Raw genomic sequence first — 15,212 nt, 5'->3', positions numbered from 1 at the left:
GGTGCAGTTACCCTTTAAGATAAAGTTATAATGGTGATGATATACGATTGAAAATGATTTCATGACTATAAGCGTGGTCAAGCGATAGACGTGATCTTAAAGGTCCTGCAACCTATGAGAATGCCCTCTTACATTGAAGATTGTACAATTATTGGCCGGGTTTCCCAAAATCGTTAAGAAGCTCTTAAGTCCTAAGAACTTCTTAGGAGCGTTCTTAGAACATTCTTACAACGCTCCTAAGAAGTTCTTAGCACTTAAGAGCTTCTTAACAATTTTGGGAAACCCGGCCATTATTTTTTCTTTTGAAAGACTACGATCTTAAAAGAGACTAACTTGGAGTGACTTAAAACCGCTATGAGTTGCACCTCACACTGAACTATTCAGTTGATGGGAGCACACCGTGGCTCCTGTACAACTCTCATGATTCTGTCCAACCTTGGAATTTAGTCACCAACTGTATAATCTCATGAATCAGAGGCTACAGTGTAAGGCCAGCATTAGCCTGGGAGAACCCAGACAAATGCCTGCGAACTTGAACCAGGCCGGTCTGTTTCCAAGTGGCCTACTGCAAACCAGCACATGAGAACAATCGCCCATCTGGCGTGGAGCAGCTCTACATGATGAAAGATAAGTGCATTCAGCACAACCATGCTGCGCTGATGGCACCAGGGTTAACAGATATGGGACATGAAAATATGACGACTGCATTTAACTTTCGCACATACTGTACAACAAGCTTTTAGAGTAAACTGAACAAATGAATAGCTATGTGAACATACTGTAGGCCAAGATGTACAGCATAAATCCACATCCCATAATGAGGAAATTGATTTTGTGCCGTGAATTGACTCATGATGACAACGTGATTACACAATGAATAGTCTAGTTTAGTGATTAACTAAGCTTAAGCATGATAGTGGGTAGCCTACAAATTGAGTAAAATAGCAATATCAATATTGAAACAATAAACAATGAAATACATAAAACCATAAATATACAAACCATAACTAGATTAGTAAGCTAATGTAAGCCTACAGTGGAGAGACCCATGAATTTCACCATTAAACAATGATGAATTCAAGTCACACATTATGGCATGGTCAGACTATACGATTTTTTTGTCGCTCACGATTGTCGTTTACGATCTACCATGTCACACTATACGATTTTAGAACCATGAAAACCTCTCCGCGTCTTGGTCGGGAGAGTGGCCACATACACCGCAAGCATCGGTCGCGTCATACGACTCCCGTCAAATTTCTGACAAGCCAGACTTTTTGTCGGGTTGTTTTAGAACGTTGTGAACGACAAATCGCAAGTCGTGAAGTATGCCACATTATAAGATCCACTCCGCGTTCGATGTCGTGCCTGACCATTTGAAATCGGATACGACGCTGTAAACTTGTCGGTCACGTCAAAATCGGGCTGAAATCGTGTAATCTGACCAGGTCATAAATTAGAATGACAGCATGAATTGACAAATAGTGACCGCAATGATTGACTGATATTATGATTTGAGACTACATGGTGATAAACTATTGAAACCTATGACTGTGATATACGTAGATGATAGTGATAGCATATGGATGAGGCCTAACGAGCTGTAGGGTTTTGACAATTTCCATGAAACCATGGCTATGAAAGAGGTCATTGATTGTAAGCTATAAGAATGTCACACTAGATAATTTGAATCACAATAGAGAATGAAGAAATGTATTGACTATAATGAATGTTGCTGCCTTGAAACACCATAGGATATTGTGGGATGGTCATGCTATACTACTGTATGTCCAGGATGCTTGAATGTTCAAAGTTGAAGTCTGGGTTGGGGATTTTGTCTTTGCTGTTTAGTTCAACTGGTTGGTGTGTACAGTTAGCCTGACTCTCGCCAGACCCTTGTAGTTCCGCCATGCTCCACCAGAGGCGTTTCGCTGAGCTCCACACAAGGGTCTGGACGCGAGGGCAATCCAAACTCGTTCCAGTGATCAAAAAATGATCAACCAATCAGGAGCGCCGAAGCGAGTGTTTGATTCAAATAACAATGGCGGCACGCAGCGAGGAGTCTTGTGCTGACATTGATTCTGCTATTTCAACCGTTTTGTCGAATCTATCGAGTATTCATTCTTTAAAAGATTAACAGAGAATAGTTTTGAAGACATTTATTGGTGGCAAGGATGTTTTTACTCTTCTTCCGACCGGGTTTGGCAAGAGCTTGAAGAAGCCTAGCACGTCATTCAAGATAACAGGCAAGTGGTTTATCAAATCACATGCGAGGATGTTTTACAAGGACCCGCCTTCATAAATACATCTCCTATCGAGAAGTCCCAGATCCTTGTGTGAAGCAGACAGCGAACTACAGGATCTGGCGAAAGTCAGGTTAGTGTACAGTATGTGTATGAATCAAATGCATATTTTTTAATGGATAGCCAAGTTTAATAAAGGCTTTCTATAAAACTACCTTTTTGAGTGCCTCAGACTCACTACAAGATTGAAGATTTGTTGGATCTTCAAACTGATGAGCACCACAGGGATACTTGTTGAATGTAAGCAACACTCCAGGATATACAGTACAGTATAGTTTGTGGATATCAAAATGTATTTCCAAATAAAATGCCAAATACCCACCTTAAAAATGTATCAAAATAAGCTGTAAAATACAGCAGATACAAAATGTATCAAAATAAAATACTGTATTTTTGTATTTTCAAAATACTACAAAATACTTCTCTCTAAAAGCCATTCCATTTTTAAGCCATTTTTAAAACAGATACTTGTTGAATGTAAGCAGCACTCCAGGATATACAGTACTAGTTTGTGGATATCAAAATGTATTTCCAAATAAAATGCCACACCCACCTTAAAATGCCACATACCCACCTGTATTTTCAAAATACTACAAAATACGTCTCTCTAAAAGCCATTCAATTTTTAAGCCATATTAAAAACAGATATTCTGTATTCTGAAAATTCTGTATAATGATAATAGATACAATCATACTGCAGCATGAAGGTTGGCTGGTGAATTGACAAATGGTGACCGCAATGATTGACTGATATTAGGATTTGAGACTACATGGTGATAAACTATTGAAACCTATGATTGTGAGATGATTGTGACAGCATATGGATGAGGCCTAACGAGCTGTAGGGTTTTGACAATTTCCATGAAACCGTGGCTATGAAAGAGATAATTTATGGTAGGCTACAAGAACGTCACACTAGATCATTTGAATCACAATATGAGAATGAAGAAATGTATAATGAATGTTGCTGCCTTGAAACGCCATAGGATATTGTGGGATGGTCATGCTATACTACTGTATGTCCAGGATGCTTGAATGTTCAAGGTCGAGGTCTGGGTTGGGGATTTTGTCTTTAGTGTTTAGCTCAACTGCGATATGGCCTCGTATCACTTGGCGGTTGGCCCACCATTTGTGTGAGACCCGCCGCACCCCCAGCAATAAGAGGGAGAGAGAAAAACAACAGAGGCACAGGAGTTGGTAAAAGGCTGAACAATAATCAATTATGCTGCTGACCTGCTTGTTACATCTCAGAGCCTAAATGCTGTATCAGAGATGCTCTCAAAACTGAACTTGTCAGCAGTACAAAGTGTCTCTTACATGGTTACAAGGAAAACCACATAACCGGTTCCATGTGCTCCTATGGAATGATTGATGGGTTAAATCAACGACACATGGGGCAACCACATTCCAATTCAATGTTTAAAGTTCTGAAGAAACTTGAGGTTGGTGTGTACAGTATGTGCACGAATCAAATGCATATTTTTAATGGATAGCCAAGTTTAATAAAGGCTTAATATAAAAATACCTTTTTGAGTGCCTCAGACTCACTACAAGATTGAAGATTTGTTGGATCTTCAAACTGATGAGCACCACAGGGATACTTGTTGAATGTAAGCAACACTCCAGGATATACAGTATAGTTTGTGGATATCAAAATGTATTTCCAAATAAAATGCCAAATACCCACCTTAAAAATGTATCAAAATAAGCTGTAAAATACAGCAGATACAAAATGTATCAAAATAAAATACTGTATTTTTGTATTTTCAAAATACTACAAAATACTTCTCTCTAAAAGCCATTCCATTTTTAAGCCATTTTTAAAACAGATACTTGTTGAATGTAAGCAGCACTCCAGGATATACAGTACTAGTTTGTGGATATCAAAATGTATTTCCAAATAAAATGCCACACCCACCTTAAAATGCCACATACCCACCTGTATTTTCAAAATACTACAAAATACGTCTCTCTAAAAGCCATTCAATTTTTAAGCCATATTAAAAACAGATATTCTGTGTTCTGAAAATTCTGTATAATGATAATAGATACAATCATACTGCAGCATGAAGGTTGGCTGGTGAATTGACAAATGGTGACCGCAATGATTGACTGATATTAGGATTTGAGACTACATGGTGATAAACTATTGAAACCTATGATTGTGAGATGATTGTGACAGCATATGGATGAGGCCTAACGAGCTGTAGGGTTTTGACAATTTCCATGAAACCGTGGCTATGAAAGAGATAATTTATGGTAGGCTACAAGAACGTCACACTAGATCATTTGAATCACAATATGAGAATGAAGAAATGTATAATGAATGTTGCTGCCTTGAAACGCCATAGGATATTGTGGGATGGTCATGCTATACTACTGTATGTCCAGGATGCTTGAATGTTCAAGGTCGAGGTCTGGGTTGGGGATTTTGTCTTTAGTGTTTAGCTCAACTGCGATATGGCCTCGTATCACTTGGCGGTTGGCCCACCATTTGTGTGAGACCCGCCGCACCCCCAGCAATAAGAGGGAGAGAGAAAAACAACAGAGGCACAGGAGTTGGTAAAAGGCTGAACAATAATCAATTATGCTGCTGACCTGCTTGTTACATCTCAGAGCCTAAATGCTGTATCAGAGATGCTCTCAAAACTGAACTTGTCAGCAGTACAAAGTGTCTCTTACATGGTTACAAGGAAAACCACATAACCGGTTCCATGTGCTCCTATGGAATGATTGATGGGTTAAATCAACGACACATGGGGCAACCACATTCCAATTCAATGTTTAAAGTTCTGAAGAAACTTGAGGTTGGTGTGTATAGTATGTGCACGAATCAAATGCATATTTTTAATGGATAGCCAAGTTTAATAAAGGCTTAATATAAAAATACCTTTTTGAGTGCCTCAGACTCACTACAAGATTGAAGATTTGTTGGATCTTCAAACTGATGAGCACCACAGGGATACTTGTTGAATGTAAGCAACACTCCAGGATATACAGTATAGTTTGTGGATATCAAAATGTATTTCCAAATAAAATGCCACATACCCACCTGTATTTTCAAAATACTACAAAATAGGTCTCTCTAAAAGCCATTCCATTTTTAAGCCATATTAAAAACAGATATTCTGTATTCTGAAAATTCTGTATAATGATAATAGATACAATCATACTGTTGAAAATAGCTTGTAAACTGTATTCAACATACTGTAGCTAGTGATTTAAGCGAAATGTATGGTGTTAATTACAGTTAAATATACAATTTCAGAAAAAAGGGTGAAGACAGGAAAAAAATAGAGATTTCAGTTGAAAACAATGGCAAATCAATATGACTGGGATTAGGCCTACAGTAATTCAACACTGATACAGTATCTTTCATGAAAGTCCATGCTGAATGTATTTAATTGTATACAGTAAATGTAAGAAAGTGGTCAATATTAGCCTGGCTAGCGCCTACCACTTCTCAAATGGTCTGGCAACCAGACGTTCATTTTCTCGTATTTGAAAAAATGCCCAGATCCGTTCATTGGGCGCCACAGATGTCTATCAAGTGCGCATAGCTCATCCAACACGGTCTCACACCCAACTCGTCGAAAGAGGAGGCATGCCAAACCCCCTGGCGTCAATATCGGAAGCCGAAGGTGTCCCCGCGCGTTCATATGCAACGCGAAGGGCTGCCATTGACATTGTGTTGTTGCCTGGAGTTGAAAGGATGGCCTGTACGATAAGCCCTCAGCTGTCCGCACGTACACCGGCCACCACAATCGAATCTTATAGCTGAACTATAATACCAGGCACCTACTATCAGGTTAGGTTACGCTCCGACCTCTGTGATGTCAATAACCTAAGACTTCTATGTATACAGATAAACCCCCGGACTGTCTAGAGGAAGGTGATCAAGTCTTCCAGGAGAATAACCAGGCTTTTTAGTATATAAGAAGGCAGTGGAACATCAAGGCCCTGACAGTTAACTCACACGTAAAATATTCGGTCTCATTAAACAGCTGAAACTCAAGTCATTTATAAGAGGTGCTTAGTTTCAAGGCTTAAACTAAGACTTAGAAAGAATAGAAAAGAATCACAGAAGAGAGACGTTATCTTTGCCATCCTGTTTGGGAAGTGATAGCCTCGTCCCAAAACAGAATACAAGCTGAAAGAATCGGACGTTGGATTAAAATAGTATTTTACTTCAGCATTTTTAAATACAGCAAAAATGCGGCACAACAGCTTGTTGGTTACAATATGTAGGAAAAAGACAATTCCATTTTGTGGTGAGAAGGAAAAACAAAAGAAATTAATCCAATAGACGTAGTAATTCCATTTTGTGTTGAAAAAGGAAAAACGTAAGAAATTAATCCAATAGTCGTCGTAATTCCATTTTGTGTTGAAAAAGGAAAAACGAAAGAAATTAATCCAATAGTGTCGAAAAAAGCAAAGAGTCTGTAATGACGTCACTTTTCTGAACCAATGAGGGAACAGGAAAATGGTCGAAGGAAATTCGTGAAGCATCCGCGCACTGTTGAAAATATCAATGGATTAAGAACCTCTGTAAACCTAATCATTTCTGACCTCGCTAAATATGGAAAGGTTTCTGTTACAAAGTACTATTACTATACATGGTGGGCAGACGCCCAAAATATTGCAATATGAACGTCAATTCATACTATGAGTGCTTTCCATCACCATTTGCTAATTAGACTCGTTTTCTCCGGGGATAGTGTTGCGCAGGCCCTCCTCGGCCGGTTAATTCGAGAGGTATCAAACACAAGTAATGATCCTAGTTGTGGACCGGTCAGAGGCTACAGTGCTGACCTGGGTCGCTATGCTCACCTGGAAATAAACATCTTACCAAAGCTACAGAGGGTTCAGGGTGTGCTAAGGTTCTAGATGCCTAATCCCAGACTACTAATAAAATCAGCGATCCATCACAGTATAATACAATGGTCAGTTCTCCTAATAGCATGCCACCTCCACTTGATTAGCCTGTACGGCCACGAGAACTAATCCTAGCCGTTCCTTGTGGCTCACCGTAACCCAAAGGATATCTAATTGCCGCAAGAAAGCCATGCGGGTCAGAGTTTAACAATTTATTGGACAGGTGCAAGTTATTCATCCAACACATTACAGAAGTACATCTAAATGCATAGTGTGAAAGTTACTTCAACAGGTTAAAGGAATTACTTAGGCTGTCGTACAAAACAGTCAGAGAATGAAAATACATTACCAGCTCAGAGGATTGAAGACTACACACCTACAGTGTGGGAGCATCTGACAACAGAATAACTCCCAGAATAATGTGTTGATTTCCCTTTTATAGGTTGCCCAGTTTGTGACAGGTTAAGGACATTTGAGAGTAGTCACATGTTTGGAGGTCGACAGGTTAAGGGTTATTCCTTTAGGGATCACATGGGGGATGCTATGGGTGAGACTGAGTACCATTGTTTCCTTCCGTGCTAATCAAATACAACATCACAACGTACACTGCATTTACATTGTCTGTGGGACAGAGACCATTGTGTTCCTCAGTGGGTATCAGTGAAGACAAATACATTGTATTTACATTTCTTGCTTCCAAGTTAGTTTCTCATGTGAAAAGGTAAAAGGTTACTCAAAGTTGCTGTATTTTTCATAGCTAATCAAGAGTCCACATTATGATTGAAAGAAATGTCATCAGCCTGAGAATTGGGATCCTTACAAGTCCAAATGAATTCTCGTTCAGTGATCTCCCTTGTCCGGGTGTAAGGCCACAAGAAGCAGGTGGATGATGCGGAGTTCCGATGCTCACTGGAGCACTAAGTCCCGCATCCTTGGCTTCGCGACGACGTACGGAGTCCACATAATGACTATCACGAGCAACAGAGTAACACAACACGTAAGACGAGGAAAGAAGAAGAAGCCCCGAACTTTGGTTGACCTGCTACTTATAGTCCTATTTTTCCCGTGACCCCATGGTCCTCCCCTACACATTCCTGGGGCGGTGCCCTCTTCACAGAAATTCATGGCAACTAAACTAACTTCAGAACATTCTAGACAGTCAAAGGCACACATCTCCGGGTTACAGAGTGGAGTTTTTACATACATTCAGTGTTGACGAGAACATTCTAGTTGAGACAAAGATGCATTCAATATCGGCATTTACAGGTTTTAACATACAAACAGTTTACATTTGGTAACAGGCATTACACTTGAAGATGTAGCATACATATTACATTCTATCGAGAGTACTTGGTTACATTAAACAGTGTAGGCTATAAACATGTTGGTTGGTTACGTTCAAACATCGTAGGCTACACATTTGCGTTCGCAGGGAGTATATTTGTTACATTCAGGATTATAAGTATTTCATTGCATTTGGTTACATTGTCGTGGTTTATTAATCAGCTAGGCTAAGAAGAGGCATGTCTTTATTGAAGGCACGTAAGTCGTTTTATAGTATTTTCGGCTACATTTTTATTACACATTATTCCCCAAAACCCCATATCTAACGTAACACTTCTTGTATGTTGTATTGGCACTTTCATAGCATAACATTTTGTTCAGTCATTCTGTCGTTTATTGGATAAGAATTTCATAGCGTCATTCATCCAGTCTTCACAACTTTCAATCTCACACGTTCCTCATCACCAAGCGTTCATTTCAGTCTTTCGGAGCTATTTGTTCAAGTAGGCCTAATCACACACGTTCTTCAACAGTTACGCACATTCCTTCTCTTACATTCAAACTGGCGCACTTCAGTCAAGAGTGGTTAGCGGGACAACAGTGTACTATATGGTTTCTGTTACGTTACTTTCTTTATCTACCTAAGCAAGGTTTTCAAGGCAGGTGTCTCTCCTTGAGAGGACATCTCACATCTGGCTGATTTGCGCTGCTGCAAAAGCAGCGAAGTGGGCGCGAATTCACGCATGCGTTCGGTGCTCCATCCGTGTAAATCCTTTGGCGTCGAATGTAGACGCAAGAAGGCAATGAAAACTTCTCAGATGTTCTGTGATTGGTCACCAACATCAGGCGAAAATTTGGGTGTTAGTATCCAGACTGCCTTCGCAGCGTGAATGAAATCACCGCGCAAGGCAGGATGGGAACACACATGCAGGCTAGGTCTATATTGAATATTTACTCATATCTTTATATTGATAAATACATGGACATGTATTTACTTAAAACAGTATATTTGTTTCACAAAGATGTGCTTAAACTGGATTATATTCAAGTGCATATGTGGATTTATTTTCTGTATTGGGTTGCCCATGTGTTTGATTGAAAGCTCTTCTTCTGTGGCGCCTGCAGGCGTACGGCCGTACGCACCATGCGTACCTTGAGACTACTCATCAAGGAAAGAAAATTACCCTTGTGCGTGTGTATTCACATCAAATTGGCCTACCATAACTTCCCAACTATGCACAATATCCCATTAGCCGCATGCCATGCCATCAGGCTATTTACAATTTTCTACATGAAGTTTGTCAACACGTTATCAAAATTAACTTAATGCAGAGCTACTGTATATCCACGCGCTCATATTTCATTTGAGCAGGAGAGATTACGCACACAGGCGCGCAAGTAGGCTACTTGTTGTTTTCTTTTACTCGGCTATCTATTATTATGGTTATCAGAACACAATGTGACGCTAAATCACTAACTCAAATACTCATCGTGGATATCGCAAGTTCTTTTAAACAACGACAAGAGAAAGAATGGAAGATGGAGGCAGGAAAGCTACAGATTCCAGATGGGCAATAACAAGCTAGGTAGACAATTTGTGTGCTTGTCGGAACGTTAGACTAGCATTACAACAATGTTTAATATCAGACGTTAATGCTTGAACAAAACTAAATGTAACTTAGCAGTAACTTAGCTGTGTAACGTTGTCCAAATGAGTATTGTGTAAGGGATAATCAACAACGCGCCGTGCGTTTATAGGAAAATAACGCACGTTCGAAGTGGTAATAAGGACCCGACGCCGCAGTCGGAGGCGACTATACACTTCGATAAGTGCATTATTTTCCTATAAACGCACGGCGCGGAGTTGATTATCCCGCTTATACCACTGCTACTATCACTTTCAAATTTCTAATTGTGTTATTGCATGTGGATGTTATAGCCTATGTAGGCTACTTTTTTGCTGACCAATGCACAAATCTAAAACCGAGAAACGGACAAATATTGTACAATAGGGCTCGGGAACAAGCCTTGCATTCTAGGAATAGCCGCCATATTGGTAGCGCACCGAGCGTAATATCCATTCATTCAGATGCAGAAGACAAGAAGCAGAAATGTAGTATTAGCGATTATTTTCCTCTTGCGATCATGGGTGGTGCTGTTACACCCCACTACACAGCAACATACGACCAAGAAGGCAAAAACTAAGTAACAGGAACACACTAATATAGGCGGGAGTAAATCCATAGTAATCCATTGTAAATTTAGGAGTGAAGCTGCCAATATGGCTGCGCCCGCGAAGTTTTTCACGTCATGATCCCGAGCCCTATATCAGCAAAATATGTGGTGATTGGTGTGCGTACCATAGCATTAATTCCTGCAGGCGCTAGGGTTGCCAACCGTTCCGTATAATACGGAATCGTCCCGTATTTGACACCTAAAAGTCTTGTTCCGTATTGAACTAATACAGAACGCTGTTTGTTCCGTATTTTTGACAAACTGCTCAATGCACACATACTACAATTAAAAACATAGCCTACACACAAAAAAGCCTGAAAAACTCCCTGACGCAACGTGGAGCTTGCTGGTCTGCGAGGCATGGTGAGGTCCGGTGCTTCACCTGATAATTAGCTGCGCAATTGATCATGCAACCGCGGCCCGACAGAAAAGAAAACAAACATGTTCTGCAATCAGGAGGAAATGCTTGCTAATTCGATGCGATTAAACATAGAGTCATACAATTAAGTGGTGGTATGAGCGTTCATTGCATGCGTTTGCACGTTTGCGCGACAGAAACTGAAACTACACAATAACGTTGTTGGCAAAGCTCCGCTTCAACCTGTTGGTAGGCTATTTCATTAATTACCGACATTTAACAACGTCGATTCTTGCCACTTCCATAGAAACAGAACAGAGACTGTAGGCTACAATAGGCTACATTGTTTAGCCAAATTTGAATATAACATGGTAAAAAGATTAGTGTTTCATTTAAAGATCTCCAGATAAGTTATTTACGCCTATTATAATTTATTTATGCTGGGCCGTATACCATAAACAAAAGTTGGTATTAAGTTTCCTGGATCTTTACATTCAGGCATTCAAATGAAATTTCATTATAAGGCATAGGCTATACGTTTTTTCTCCATTTGCCCACCAAGGCTATGATTGCATAAGGGAAACATCCCAAAACAATAGCACCCATATAGGCCTAATTGCTGTTGTTTTCAGGAGTATTTCTCATGCAATCATGCAAAAGCAATGAACTATTGTAAATATATCTTACATAAGTAAAGCATGCCTCTGATGTGCATATCACAAACTAGCACTTCAAGCACTTTTAGCACAGTATTGACTGCTAAGTGAAAGTGCATGCAATATAGTATAATAATAATTGTGACAATGATAATCATAATGATTTTGATGTGGGGGTGTAGGTGGGCCCTATGACCCCAAAGTCTGCCATAACCGGGCCTCAAGTTTGAGGCTATAAGGGTTTCTTCTCTCCCCCCGGTATTTTTGTTCCGTATTTTATTTTCTCAGAGTTGGCAACCCTAGCAGGCGCCCCTTCCAGCATCAGAGCGAAACCCTTCCTCTCAAGGTTGCAAAAAAGTGGATGAAGCTCCTCTGAAGCTGGGATTTGGTCAATCTCCTGGAAGATGTGGTGCTGAAGTTTGTTCAGGAGCTCCAGACTGCTTGGTATATCTTCGATGTTTCTCAGCATAAGATCTCTGTGAATGTCAAGAGGTCGGACGTGAGGCCAGATACTGCAGACGGGCCAATAATAGTCCACAAAGGGGCTGAGGGAGGGCTGGAATCCGTGAAGGCTCAACATCTTCAGTGAGAGTCGCGAGTTCTTGCTGTGTTTACTACTTGTAGCGTAGCCTTGGATTTGTGTTTGGTTTCAGCACAGTGAGCTCTCATTCCTTTATATACGGCCTCTTGAAGTTCTAGCCCATTTTTCAGTGGCTATTTTTAAGTTAAAGATTTTTGTTTGAAGGAGGGCACAACCATGCCTCGTGTTCATGACAGCTCTTTGGTTATGCACAACCTCTCCTAATTCATCAAAACCAAGACGAAAATTATTTCCATTCTATGTCACCTTTAAATAAATCTTGTAGAAATTGAGACTTTCAGTTAAAATCTTGTTTAAAAAATATATTAATCTGGTTCAATGAATGCATTAAAAGTTGTTTAAATGCTCTGTAAAGCTTACTCTGCACTTTTTATGGACTCCTCCAACCCGAACACGTAGACAAGGTGATCTTTTTCTCCTTTCTTCAAAAATATCAACATTTTTATAGAATTTCCCTTTACATAATCTTCACACAACAATCAAACAATCACATGCAAGTGTACTCAGTTTCTTTCAAAATACCCCCCCCCCCCCCCATTTCTGTTTCAGGTGTCTGTCTCCCCGGGTCCTCTCTACCTCCTCTTGGCTCCTCTGCGATGGCTTTGGCTGCTGGTGGAGGGTGTGGTCATGTGTGTGTGGTGGCTCATCTCTTCTCTCATATGGCTGGTGTTCCAGTGTGTGTGTGGTTGGTGTTTGAGTGTGTCAGTCTTGTGTTTGTGAGTAGGCCTATCTGGGAGGTTGTTCAGTTTTGTTTTTATTTTCTGATTAAGTCCTTTAGCATTTTTGTCTACATTTGTGGACTTGTATCTATAGCAATAGTCAGCATACAGTTGCTGTAAGGTAAAAATCAAACAGCAACTACAGTAGGTAGGATTCATGATTCAATTAATTTATTTCTGCTGTTCATTTAATGACAGTATTACAGTCCATATAAGGTTGGACCAGTGACTTTTGGGCAACTCTGATTCAGTGTGCTCTGTTAATAGGGGTGTAAAGGTACATCATACTGATCGGTTTAGTACAGGATGTAGGTTCAATACAGATATCTACTGTATACCAAATGTACAAACAGTATTATCATACAGCAATCAGCAGTAGGCTTTCTTTTACGTTTCAAATTCGAGTCTCCACACAGAAATAGTAAGTGGTAGACCGTCAGTTTAGTTCATTAAAGGGATTATCCGGAGTAAAATGCACTTTAGATCAATTTACGGATGATTGGGAGTACATACGTTGAGTTGACATCAAATCATGTCATTCGGATGTGTTTTGAGAAAGTTCGATTTTACCGTTTTTAGCCAAAACTCGTTAGCCTGGAAGTGAACGGGGCACGTCCTTTCGCCGCTACAAAACGCTATTTTTATACCTCTTCTACTGTTCCAAACAACATTACACTTACGTGGTAGTGAGTAGAGGGTCCCTAAAGCCAAACCGAAGTATCCCGAGGTCTTTATGTGGTCGGTTGGTGAAAGGACGTGCCCCGGCATAGGCGTAATTTGCGGGGGGGTTACAGGGGTCATGACCCCCCAAAAAATCATATCCAGCTAATATAACCCCCTCAATATCATCACATAATTCAGATTACACTGAATATGAAATATTCTGGATGAATATTTTTTGTTAATTTTCTTTATTCATTTCATTTTCCAGCAAGATAGTATCATGTTTTAAATATTCTGAAATGTACCCCCCTGCCCACCGACTACTTGGTATTACCCAACCTGCGTTCTCTACCGAAAGTTTGTTTACTATTTTGCGCAGTCGCTGGGATGAATGGTTGGAGAAAGCTCTCAACTCAGGTGGGAAGATTGAAAGGCAGCCAGACAGCATTTTTTCATTGTTGGTTGACACCAACCCATAGGAAAAATCCTGACCAAATGGAGGTATACCCCTATTGCTAAGTTAGCTGTTAAATTAGCTGATCATTTGTTGACTGGAGTTGGCTGGCTAGCCCTATGAGCCGGACGGACGCGAAGTGCGTCAAAAACACACCCATTCTTCTCTGTTACATTGCTCCGGGATTATTAGTCACAGCGAGATGAGACCTACAGTATATTGCACGAAAGAGCAGAGCCGGGGCTTTCCAACGAGACTAGGCACTTGATCAAGTATGAAGTACTAAAATAAAATCATGAAGTTAAATCAAAGTATATCATATTTACAGTCTATATTGCTCTGCATTCACCCAGGCATCCAGTACTCTCTTGAATTACAGAATTACACGCGAACCCGCCATCGGAAAGATATGGCACGCATGTCAGATGAAAGAGGAGAGCTAGAGCTATCCACAGTAAATACAACCTTCTAGGCCATAAAACAGACGAAGTGACAGCAAAATAATAACTTAATTTAGCTCCACTTACCCCATGTTTTTGTGTGGCATAATAGCCTATGTTCATAATCCAACGTTATCATGTGTTTCAGTTTCTCTATATGGCAAGTCACGTTTATAATACGGTTTTGAGATCCTAGCAAACTCCTGTATGGTATCCAATACGGTATCATATTGCATCCAAATTTGTTTGACAAATAAACACTTTTTTGCCTTTTGTAAGAATTTGTATAGTATGCTTTTTAAATTTGTATTATTTAAAAATCTAAATCAAATCAATGCAAGTATTAATACATGTGGTAGATCTGGGTAGCCTAGACTGTGCTGAAAAAAAAAACAATATGTAGCATGTGTGAATGGCACTTACAATGACCAGGATAAATGCTTCTAACTAGAGGTAGTGAAAATGCCCTTAAAACAGCCTAGGGCTCATAGGGCTAGTGCAGGCGCGCATTTTATACATAGGCCTACACACAAGACGGTCCATGTGAGCACACTGAATTTAACTACTGTGTCATTATGGCACAAACAATCAAGTGAACAGCTGCATTTACGTTAAGTAGCCTAG

This window comes from Sardina pilchardus, chromosome 21 (genome assembly GCF_963854185.1).
Source record: "Sardina pilchardus chromosome 21, fSarPil1.1, whole genome shotgun sequence".
In the NCBI taxonomy this organism is placed as follows: Eukaryota; Metazoa; Chordata; class Actinopteri; order Clupeiformes; family Clupeidae; genus Sardina; species Sardina pilchardus.
Note: the sequence above shows the minus strand (reverse complement) of the source record.